The following is a 12,684-nucleotide window of genomic DNA, read 5'->3' as shown; positions in this document are numbered from 1 at the left end:
ACCCGTCTCTTGACGAGGTTCTCAAGTTCTCAATGGGATTAAGGTCTGGGGAGTTTCCTGGCCATGGACCCAAAATATAGATGTTTTGTTCCCCGAGCCAAATATCAGTCTGTCTCTGATATTTTTCCTGGAGAGAAGTGGCTTCTTTGCTGCCCTTCTTGACACCAGGCCATCCTCCAAAAGTCTGCCTCACTGTGCGTGCAGATGCAATCACACCTGCCTGCTGCCATTCCTGAGCAAGCTCTGTACTGGTGGTTCCCCGATCACGCAGCTGAATCAACTTTAGGAGACGGTCCTAGCGCATGCTGGACTTTCTTGGGCGCCCTGAAGCCTTCTTCACAACAATTGAACCGCTCTCCTTGAAGTTCTTGATGATACGATAAATGGTTGATTTAGGTGCAATCTTACTGGCAGCAATATCCTTGCCTGTGAAGCCCTTTTTGTGCAAAGCAATGATGACGACACGTGTTTCCTTGCAGGTAACCATGCTTGACAGAGGAAGAACAATGATTCCAAGCACCACCCTCCTTTTGAAGCTTCCAGTCTGTTATTCGAACTCAATCAGCATGACAGAGGGATCTCCAGCCTTGTCCTCGTCAACACGTACACCTGTGTTAAAGAGAGAATCACTGACATGATGTCAGCTGGTCCTTTTGTGGCAGGGCTGAAATGCAGTGGAAATGTTTTTTGGGGGATTCAGTTCATTTGCATGGCAAAGAGGGACTTTGCAATTAATTGCAATTCATCTGATCCCTCTTCATAACATTCTGGAGTATATGCAAATTGTCATCATACAAACTGAGGCAGCAGACTTTGTGAAAATTAATATCTGGGTCATTCTCAAAACTTTTGGCCACAACTGTACACAGTTGATAATTATAATAATTGAAATACTAATCCTTTGCACACGAACGCTCACTCATTCGGGAATACCTTGCAATCAATATATATATTTACGCTCAGTGTGTCGTCATGATCTCTGTTGGAATCGTCCGTCTTTCTGTTGGAAAGTTCATCTTAACTTCTCTCTCTCTCTCTCTCCCATGAAGTCTTTGGTTGTTAGAATGGATACTTCAGAGTCCCATTCAGAAATGATCTTGTAGAATAGATGTTTCGGTGGTTGTCGGTCTTCGCATTCCAGGTCGACATAAATTCTAGCTGCAGACTAGTAATTAGTATCGAAGATTTGCTCTTATTCTGTTGATATCGATAGTCTCAGAGTTTAATAACCATTTCCACCAGTGTAGCCAATGTTCCACGTGGTTTGGTTAGGAATTCAACAACTGAGGAATGCATGGTCTCTACTCAAACCTTAGCCCTCTCGGGAATCGAGGTACGCTTGGTCTCTACTCAAACCTTAGCCCTCTCGGTAATAGAGGTACGCTGGTCTGTAGGGAATCTCTCCAGGTGGGGGTTATATTCGTAACAGTAGAAAGGGGCTGTCCCATGATGCCAGATCAATGTCTGTGCTCACGGGGCTGGCCAACGACTTAGTTAAACTCCAAAGGGAATTGGATTCTATTTCATTAAACAGTTTAAAATCACATTACATATTGTCACAAATAGTTTCACCGATCCCAAGAAGCCTTTTGGTCCTACACTTGGCGCTCCGGCACCGATTGCCGTACAGTAGCAGAGAAAACAGTCTATGACTTGGGTGACTGGAGTCTCTGACAATTTTATGGGCTTTCCTCTGACAATGCCTGTTATAGAGGTCCTGGATGGCAGGAAGCTTGGCCCCAGTGATGTACTGGGGCTCTGGATAAGAGCGTCTGCTAAATGACGTAAATGTAAATGTAATGTAAATGGTGTCCCGCTAGTGTGCCACTACGACAACATCCGGTGAAATTGCAGAGCGCGAAATTCAAAATACAAAAATCGTAATATTAAACATTTATGAAAATACAAGTGTCTTATATCGTTTAAAAGCTTAACTTCTTGTTAATCCAACCGCATTGTCAGATTTCAAAAAGGCTTTACGGCGAAAGCATACCATGTGATTATCTGAGGACAGCGCCCCACATCAAAATACTTTTCCAAACCAGCACAGGCGTCACAAAATCCCAAATAGCGATAAAATAAATCACTTACCTTTGAAGATCTTCCTCTGTTTGCAATCCTAAGGGTCCCAGCTACACAACAAATGGTTGTTTTGTTCGATAAAGTTCTTCTTTATATCCCAAAAACGTCTGTTTAGTTGGTGCGCTTGATTCAGTAATCCACTCGTTCAACATACATACAAACGAATCCAAAAAGGTATTCTAATATCTAAATAAACAATAATATTTAAGCCGGAGAGTAGTATGTTCAATAGGGAAGATAAATAACAAAGAGCGCGCACCTCATTCACGTGCGCAACAAGACTAGTTTTCTAATGGGGGACACTTGGATAAACTACAACTATAAACTACAACACTTGGATAAACTACAACTGTTCATTTCTTTCTAAAGACTGTTGACATCTAGTGGAAGCCATAGGAACTGCAATCTGGGTCCTGTGACCAACAACAAAAAAATTCTGGATGGAATTTCCTTGGGTTTTCACCTGCCATATCAGTTCTGCTATACTCACATACATTATTTGAACCATTTTAGAAACTTCAGAGTGATTTCTATCCAATGCTACCAATTATATGCATATCCTGGCTTCTGGGCCTGAGTAACAGGCAGTTTACTTTGGGAACGTCATTCATCTGAACTTCCAAACACTCCCCCCGAGCCTTAATAGGTCTTAACAGCTTCTTCCCCCAAGCCATAAGATTCATCAATTCATCAAATGGCCACCGGACTATTTACAGTACATTGACCCCCCCGCCCCCCCTCCCCCATTTGTTTTGCACACTGCTGCTACTCGCTGTTTATTATCTATTCATAGTCACTTCACCCCTACCTATATTCCCAAATTAACCTGTACCCCCACACACGGACTCGGTACCGGTACCCCCTGTATATAGCCTCGTTATTGTTATTTTATTGTTACTTTTTTATTATTTTTTACTTTAGTCTATTTGGTAAATATTTTCTTAACTCTTCTGGAACTGCGCTGTTGGTTAAGGGCTTGTCAGTAAGCATTTCACGGTCTACACCTGTTGGTTAAAGGGTTTGTCAGTAAGCATTTCACTGTGAGGTCTACACCTGTTGGTTAAGGGCTGGTCAGTAAACATTTCACTGTGAGGTCTACACCTGTTGGTTAAGGGCTTGTCAGTAAGCATTTCACGGTCTACACTTGTTGTATTCGGCGCATGTGACAAATAAAGTTTGATTTGATTGCACACACGTTGAGTCCATGCAACTTATTAAGGTGACTTGTTAAGCACATTTTTACTCCTGAACTTATTTAAAACTTGGCATAACAAAGTGGTTGAATACTTACTGACTCAATATATATATATATATATTTTTACATTTCCAAAAACATAATTCCACTTTGACATTATGGGGTATTGTGTGTAGGCCATTGACACACAATCTCAATTTAATACATTTTCAATTCAGGCTGTAACAACAAAATGTAGAAAAAGTAAAAGGGTCTGAATTATTTCTGAAGGCTCTGTACTGTACATATAGGTAGCGGTAAAGTGACTAGGAAACAGGATAGATAATAGACAGTAGCAGCAGCGTATGTGGTGAGTGTGGTGTGTGTGTGTGTGTGTGTGTGTGTGTGTGTGTGTGTGTGTGTGTGTGTGTGTGTGTGTGTGTGTGTGTGTGTGTGTGTGTGTGTGTGTGTGTGTGTGTGTGTGTGTGTGTGTGTGTGTGTGTGTTGGCAGTAAGTACAGACCTTCGCCCAGAAGCAGGACGTCGCTCACAATAGCGATCAGAGGGCTTGATCAGATGAAAAATAATTTTCCTGGTGTTTGGCAATACACCCACCGTTTGGTGAGATGTAAACCAGGTGGCAATACCCTGTCTCTTTTGTTGAGCTTTGACACAGAGTTTCCACCTGATAATGTCAGGTTATGGTTATATTTGCTATTCTGTGAGGGCCTATGTTCCGAACCCGGTACGGTGCTTTAGGTGCCAAGGATTCAGACATGTTGCAGCACTGTGAAAAAGGAAGATGTGCAGGAGGGCATGATCAGAGGGAGTGTAAAGTTGAGATAGAGAAAAACACTGTGTGTTAACTGCAGCTGGGGATGCGAAGTGCCCTGGGAGAGAGAGAGAGACAGGTTCAGATTGTAGAGAGTAAAGAGCAGCCCAAGGGTGAGTAGTGGCTGGCTTGAAAATGTCAGTGAAGACACTTGACAGCTGGTCATCACAATCTCTGACTACACTTCCTGTTTTTTTCATGTTAACCTGTTTAAAGGTATTACATCAGCTCCGGAGAGCGAGATCACACAGTCATCCGGAAAAGCTGGTGCTCTCATGCGTGGTTCAGTTTTGCTTGCCTCGAAGCGAGCATAGTAGGCATTCAGCTCGTCTGGTAGGCTTGCGTCGCTGGGCAGCTCGTGGTTGGGTTTCTCTTTGTAATTCGTGATAGTTTGCAAGCCCTGCCACATCCGTCGAGTGTCTGAGACGGCGTAGTAGGATTTGATCTTAGTCCTGTATTGACTTTTTGCCTGTTTAATGGCTCGTCGGAAGTCGAGCGTCCTAGTGTTGCGGTGCTAACATGCTGCCCAAATGACACCCTATTCTCATAGGGCTCTGGTCAAAAGTAGTGCACTACATAGGGAAAAGGATGCCATAGGGCTCTGATCAAAAGTAGTGCACTACATAGGGAATAGGGTGCCATTTGAGATGCATCCAGAGTGTGCTGTTGAAGCGTCCTCCATTCTCATCGTGCCCACCGCGAATCGACGCTAATAGAATTAGCTTTCTCCAATGCATATCATTAGGTAACTAGCGATAGCGCTGGAGAGAGTCCCTTGGCCCTGTACTCCATAGACCAGCAGTGTAAGTGATTGAATCAGCTTAGCCAGGGTGAGAGTGTTGAGAGGTGGGACTGTGGCACGCACTGTGTCTCCTGAGTGGAGTAGGGGTGGGGGGGGGCATGTCCTTCATACTACCACCGTTCATCAACTATCAGTTCACAGGTGTGATGGTGAATATGATTGTATTATAGCATCTGACTGTGCTACAGGACTGAACAACAAGGCAGGTGTATGAAAGGAAAACGATGATGTAACATATTGCTTGGAACAGCATCTCTCTACCATCTGTACACCAGACTTCAGACAGGGTAGTGGTGGATGAATCAGAATTAGTTGGGTAACATAGACAATTAATTTGCATAATATGCTTATGTGAGATACTTGTCATTAGAATGTATCCCTTTGGATAATGAATGTTGGCAATTGCACTTTTCCCTTAGCTGGGGCTCAGTCACTTGGGGCCCAGAGAGGGGAGAGGTCAGGCTTGTCTTTTACATGTCCCTGGTGCTATGCAGAATATCAGTAAAGGGAAGAGGACAGGATGGAACATTGTCTTCATGTGTGAATGTGTCTTTACCTATTCTTAAACCATGTGAAGGGATGGCGTGATTAATGGGGAACCAATTACTTGTCTCCACAATGTCTGTGCGCAAGTCACTCCCCTCAGTGAGCTTGTCCAGGAGTCAAGAGGGGGTTTACTTGAGATGGGAGTATCTAGAGTTGATTTATGCCATTGGATGAATTGGTGTTTTTCTACTATGAAGTACCAGGAACGAGATTAGAACCTCGTCTTGGGGACCAAACTGAATGATAATTTATAGCGAATGCTATCTGTCTATGGGATACTCCTCTCTCAAGTATAAGGTCCCTTTGTGAACTGTTTCTAAGATCTGTGGTTCGTCATGTAGGTTGAGAGGGGTGTATCTTGGCTATAAAAGATCTTTGTACTTTTGTGTTGTCACTTTTCAATGGTTCATTAGAAATGACGCATCATTGAAAGTCAAAGTGCTTTTGCAAAAGCTCTTAATTATTAAAGATGTAGTTTAAGTATAACTCTGACTGGTGTGTGAAGTTTGTAACTCTCCTCATTTGGTAATGCAGAAATTAGCCACCACAGTAGGCCACCATAGTCTGCATAGTGGTATATAGTCTGACAACAAAAACCCTGATGAAGACAGCATGCCAAAACGTGCTGGTATTAATAATAAAGAAGAGTTTTAAATGTACTTCCACTGTCCTCCACGAGTGACTGAATATTTCCTCCTCTGCCATCTGTACATCAGGGTTTCAGCTGTGTGTCAGCCCTGCCCACTGTCTGGTCTCTAGCCTGACATAGCATCTAGTTGTATTAATGAAAGCAGCATCCAGTTGTATTAATGAAAGCAGCATCCAGTTGTATTAATGAAAGCAGCATCCCGTTGTATTAATGAAGGCAGCATCCAGTTTTGTGTATGATTGATGAATATCTTCTGTCCAGGAAACACGGTGTCATCATAAATATCAGATGCTTTATTTACATAGGTAATCTGGCGTCATGCTAAACACAGATAGTGTCCCAAATGGCACCCTATTGATGGTATCTTGTCAAAAGTAGTGAACTATATAGGGAATAGGGTACCATTTGAGATGTGCCCAGGGATTCTCTTTAGGGTTTAAAGCAGCGGTGTCAAACTTATTCCATGGAGGGCATAGTGTCTGCAGGTTTTAGTTTTTTTCCCTTTTAAGACCTGGACAACCAGGTGAGGGGAGGTCCTTACTGAGACCTAGACAACCAGGTGAGGGGAGTTCCTTACTGAGACATAGACAACCAGGTGAGGGGAGTTCCTTACTGAGACCTAGACAACCAGGTGAGGGGAGGTCCTTACTGAGACCTAGACAACCAGGTGAGGGGAGTTCCTTACTAAGACCTAGACAACCAGGTGAGGGGAGTTCCTTACTGAGACCTAGACAACCAGGTGAGGGGAGTTCCTTACTGAGACCTAGACAACCAGGTGAGGGGAGTTCCTTACTGAGACCTAGACAACCAGGTGAGGAGAGTTCCTTACTGAGACCTGGACAACCAGGTGAGGAGAGTTCCTTACTGACACCAAGACAACCAGGTGAGGGGAGTTCCTTACTGAGACCTAGACAACCAGGTGAGGGGAGTTCCTTACTGAGACCTAGACAACCAGGTGAGGGGAGTTCCTTACTGAGACCTAGACAACCAGGTGAGGGGAGTTCCTTACTGAGACCTAGACAACCAGGTGAGGGGAGTTCCTTACTGAGACCTAGACAACCAGGTGAGGGGAGTTCCTTACTGAGACCTAGACAACCAGGTGAGGGGAGTTCCTTACTGAGACCTAGACAACCAGGTGAGGAGAGTTCCTTACTGAGACCTAGACAACCAGGTGAGGGGAGTTCCTTACTGAGACCTAGACAACCAGGTGAGGGGAGTTCCTTACTGAGACCTAGACAACCAGGTGAGGAGAGTTCCTTACTAAGACCTAGACAACCAGGTGAGGGGAGTTCCTTACTGAGACCTAGACAACCAGGTGAGGGGAGTTCCTTACTGAGACCTAGACAACCAGGTGAGGGGAGTTTCTTACTGAGACCTAGACAACCAGGTGAGGTGAGTTCCTTACTGAGACCTAGACAACCAGGTGAGGGGAGTTCCTTACTGAGACCTAGACAACCAGGTGAGGGGAGTTCCTTACTGAGACCTAGACAACCAGGTGAGGGGAGGTCCTTACTGAGACCTGGACAACCAGGTGAGGGGAGTTCCTTACTGAGACCTAGACAACCAGGTGAGGGGAGTTCCTTACTGAGACCTAGACAACCAGGTGAGGGAAGTTCCTTACTGAGACCTAGACAACCAGGTGAGGGGAGTTCCTTACTGAGACCTAGACAACTGACCTACTCTACTATAGAAAATAACATCTTACTATGGTCAGGACGTGACACCAGCGGTGCAGATAGGAGACTGTTCTGTCCTGATCCCCAGTCAGCCGGCGGTGCAGATAGGAGACTGTTCTGTCCTGATCCCCAGTCAGCCGGCGGTGCAGATAGGAGACTGTTCTGTCCTGATCCCGTCAGCCGGCGGTGCAGATAGGAGACTGTTCTGTCCTGATCCCCAGTCAGCCGGCGGTGCAGATAGGAGACTGTTCTGTCCTGAACCCCAGTCAGCCGGCGGTGCAGATAGGAGACTGTTCTGTCCTGATCCCCAGTCAGCCGGCGGTGCAGATAGGAGACTGTTCTGTCCTAATCCCGTCAGCCGGCGGTGCAGATAGGAGACTGTTCTGTCCTGATCCCCAGTCAGCCGGCGGTGCAGATAGGAGACTGTTCTGTCCTGAACCCCAGTCAGCCGGCGGTGCAGATAGGAGACTGTTCTGTCCTGAACCCCAGTCAGCCGGCGGTGCAGATAGGAGACTGTTCTGTCCTGATCCCCAGTCAGCCAGCGGTGCAGATAGGAGACTGTTCTGTCCTGATCCCCAGTCAGCCGGCGGTGCAGATAGGAGACTGATCCCCAGTCAGCCAGCGGTGCAGACAGGAGACTGTTCTGTCCTGATCCCCAGTCAGCGGTGCAGATAGGAGACTGTTCTGTCCTGATCCCCAGTCAGCCAGCGGTGCAGATAGGAGACTGTTCTGTCCTGATCCCCAGTGGGGGCCTTTGAATATGGACACACACCACAGCTTTATACCACTCAGTACGACGCTACAGTTAATCTCTGATCCCAGGCTGCTTCACGATGCTGAAAATGTGACTTTGAGGAGAACTTCTCCACTCCCCTGGGAACGACGTGTTAACTCATGTGTGTGTGGGGGGGAAGTTGTATGTTCCTGCAACATCGGCTCAGAGAGGAAATGTGGACATTTCAATTCATGAACACTCTTGGCAGTTTGAATTCCTACCCTGATTGAGTTCCATACAGTTTTCATACAGGCTACACTGCTCCAACACTATACAATCTGTAGCAATTTCTCCTTTCCACACAAACCCATTCCAAACCCTCCATTTCTATCCTGTATCCAAATCATTTAGGACACCGGTGATGTATTTTCCTCCTCGACGATCTCTCTAGACTCCACGGTGATGTGTAGAATCACAGCATTGTTCCCACTCTGGGGTCACTATCTATTCTGGTTAGAAGGCTAAAAACACTGGATGCAATCCATCATCTCTTTGGGTTTCACCCCTCCCCAAAAAAACGCATTTTGACATGTGGATTTTCTCACACTGCAGCCTGCACGTATACAAAAATACATGTTTGATAAGTTTGACTTTTCTTATTGTTGCTGTTATTCTCCAGTGCATAGCGTCTGAGCAGAAGCATAACATGATGCATCACCAGTGTGTTAACAACAGGCCTGGGAAGTGTCTGTCTGGTTAGATGAGGACTGGGAAGTGTCTGTCTGGTTAGATGAGGCCTGGGAAGTGTCTGTCTGGTTAGATGAGGCCTGGGAAGTGTCTGTCTGGTTAGATGAGGACTGGGAAGTGTCTGTCTGGTTAGATGAGGCCTGGGAAGTGTCTGTCTGGTTAGATGAGGACTGGGAAGTGTCTGTCTGGTTAGATGAGGACTGGGAAGTGTCTGTCTGGTTAGATGAGGACTGGGAAGTGTCTGTCTGGTTAGATGAGGCCTGGGAAGTGTCTGTCTGGTTATATGAGGACTGGGAAGTGTCTGTCTGGTTAGATGAGGACTGGGAAGTGTCTGTCTGGTTAGATGAGGGCTGGGAAGTGTCTGTCTGGTTAGATGAGGCCTGGGAAGTGTCTGTCTGGTTAGATGAGGCCTGGGAAGTGTCTGTCTGGTTACATGAGGCCTGGGAAGTGTCTGTCTGGTTAGATGAGGCCTGGGAAGTGTCTGTCTGGTTAGATGAGGACTGGGAAGTGTCTGTCTAGTTAGATGAGGACTGGGAAGTGTCTGTCTGGTTAGATGAGGGCTGGGAAGTGTCTGTCTGGTTAGATGAGGCCTGGGAAGTGTCTGTCTGGTTAGATGAGGACTGGGAAGTGTCTGTCTGGTTAGATGAGGCCTGGGAAGTGTCTGTCTGGTTACATGAGGCCTGGGAAGTGTCTGTCTGGTTAGATGAGGCCTGGGAAGTGTCTGTCTGGTTAGATGAGGACTGGGAAGTGTCTGTCTGGTTAGATGAGGCCTGGGAAGTGTCTGTCTGGTTAGATGAGGCCTGGGAAGTGTCTGTCTGGTTAGATGAGGCCTGGGAAGAGTCTGTCTGGTTAGATGAGGACTGGGAAGTGTCTGTCTGGTTAGATGAGGACTGGGAAGTGTCTGTCTGGTTAGATGAGGCCTGGGAAGTGTCTGTCTGGTTAGATGAGGACTGGGAAGTGTCTGTCTGGTTAGATGAGGCCTGGGAAGTGTCTGTCTGGTTTGATGAGGCCTGGGAAGTGTCTGTCTGGTTAGATGAGAACTAGGAAGTGTCTGTCTGGTTTGATGAGTACTGGGAAGTGTCTGTCTGGTTAGATGAGGACTGGGAAGTGTCTGTCTGGTTAGATGAGGCCTGGGAAGTGTCTGTCTGGTTAGATGAGGCCTGGGAAGTGTCTGTCTGGTTAGATGAGGACTGGGAAGTGTCTGTCTGGTTAGATGAGGCCTGGGAAGTGTCTGTCTGGTTTGATGAGGCCTGGGAAGTGTCTGTCTGGTTAGATGAGGACTGGGAAGTGTCTGTCTGGTTAGATGAGGACTGGGAAGTGTCTGTCTGGTTAGATGAGGACTGGGAAGTGTCTGTCTGGTTAGATGAGGCCTGGGAAGTGTCTGTCTAGTTAGATGAGGACTGGGAAGTGTCTGTCTGGTTAGATGAGGCCTGGGAAGTGTCTGTCTGGTTAGATGAGGACTGGGAAGTGTCTGTCTGGTTTGATGAGGCCTGGGAAGTGTCTGTCTGGTTAGATGAGGCCTGGGAAGTGTCTGTCTGGTTAGATGAGGCCTGGGAAGTGTCTGTCTGGTTAGATGAGGACTGTGAAGTGTCTGTCTGGTTAGATGAGGCCTGGGAAGTGTCTGTCTGGTTAGATGAGGACTGGGAAGTGTCTGTCTGGTTAGATGAGGCCTGGGAAGTATCTGTCTGGTTAGATGAGGACTGGGAAGTGTCTGTCTAGTTAGATGAGGACTGGGAAGTGTCTGTCTGGTTAGATGAGGACTGGGAAGTGTCTGTCTGGTTAGATGAGGCCTGGGAAGTGTCTGTCTGGTTAGATGAGGCCTGGGAAGTATCTGTCTGGTTAGATGAGGACTGGGAAGTGTCTGTCTAGTTAGATGAGGACTGGGAAGTGTCTGTCTGGTTAGATGAGGACTGGGAAGTGTCTGTCTGGTTAGATGAGGCCTGGGAAGTGTCTGTCTGGTTAGATGAGGACTGGGAAGTGTCTGTCTGGTTAGATGAGGACTGGGAAGTGTCTGTCTGGTTAGATGAGGCCTGGGAAGTGTCTGTCTGGTTAGATGAGTCCTGGGAAGTGTCTGTCTTCTTAGATGAGGCCTTGGAAGTGTCTGTCTGGTTAGATGAGGACTGGGAAGTGTCTGTCTGGTTAGATGAGACCTGGGAAGTGTCTGTCTGGTTAGATGAGGACTGGGAAGTGTCTGTCTGGTTAGATGAGGCCTGGGAAGTGTCTGTCTGGTTAGATGAGGCCTGGGAAGTGTCTGTCTGGTTAGATGAGGACTGGGAAGTGTCTGTCTGGTTAGATGAGGCCTGGGAAGTGTCTGTCTGGTTAGATGAGGCCTGGGAAGTGTCTGTCTGGTTAGATGAGGACTGGGAAGTGTCTGTCTGGTTAGATGAGGCCTGGGAAGTGTCTGTCTGGTTAGATGAGGACTGGGAAGTGTCTGTCTGGTTAGATGAGGCCTGGGAAGTGTCTGTCTGGTTAGATGAGGCCTGGGAAGTAGTGGCTACTGTATAAGGACTGGGAAGTAGTGGCTACTATATAAGGCCTTGGAAGTAGTGGCTACTGTATAAGGCCTGGGAAGTAGTGGCTACTGTATAAGGCCTGGGAAGTAGTGCCTACTGTATAAGGCCTGGGAAGTAGTGGCTACTATATAAGGCCTGGGAAGTAGTGGCTACTATATAAGGCCTGGGAAGTAGTGGCTACTATATAAGGCCTGGGAAGTAGTGGCTACTGTATAAGGCCTGGGAAGTGGTGGCTGTCTAGTTTGATGAGGGCTGTATAAGTGTAGACCGATGCATAATAACACCAATGGAAAGGGGGGATACCTAGTCAGTTGTACAACTGAATGCCTTCAACTGAAATCTGTCTCCCGCATTTAACCCAACCCCTCTGAATCAGAGAGGTGCAGGGGCTGCCTTAGTCGACATCCACAGCAGTGGGTTTAACTGCCTTGTTCAGGGACAAAACAACAGATTTGTACCTTGTTAGCTCGGGGATTCGAACCTGCAACCTTTCAGTTATTAAACCAACACTTTAACCACTAGGCTACCCTGCCGCCCAATACAATGGTTATATTACTATTGTCTTATAATAGTAACCTGCTCAAAAAAATAAAGGGAACACTTAAACAACACAATGTAACTCCAAGTCAATCACACTTCTGTGAAATTAAACTGTCCACTTAGGAAGCAACACTGATTGACAATAAATTTCACATGCTGTTGTGCAAATGGAATAGACAACAGGTGGAAATTATAGGCAATTAGCAAGACACCCCCAATAAAGGAGTGCAGCTCATCCAGGATGGCACATCAATGCGAGCTGTGGCAAGAAGGTTTGCTGTGTCTGTCAGCGTAGTGTCCAGAGCATGGAGGCGCTACCAGGAGACAGGCCAGTACATCAGGAGACGTGGAGGAGGCCGTAGGAGGGCAACAACCCAGCAGCAGGACCGCTACCTCCGCCTTTGTGCAA

Source organism: Salmo trutta, unplaced genomic scaffold (assembly GCF_901001165.1).
Source record: "Salmo trutta unplaced genomic scaffold, fSalTru1.1, whole genome shotgun sequence".
NCBI lineage: Eukaryota > Metazoa > Chordata > Actinopteri > Salmoniformes > Salmonidae > Salmo > Salmo trutta.
This window is presented reverse-complemented; position numbering follows the sequence as displayed.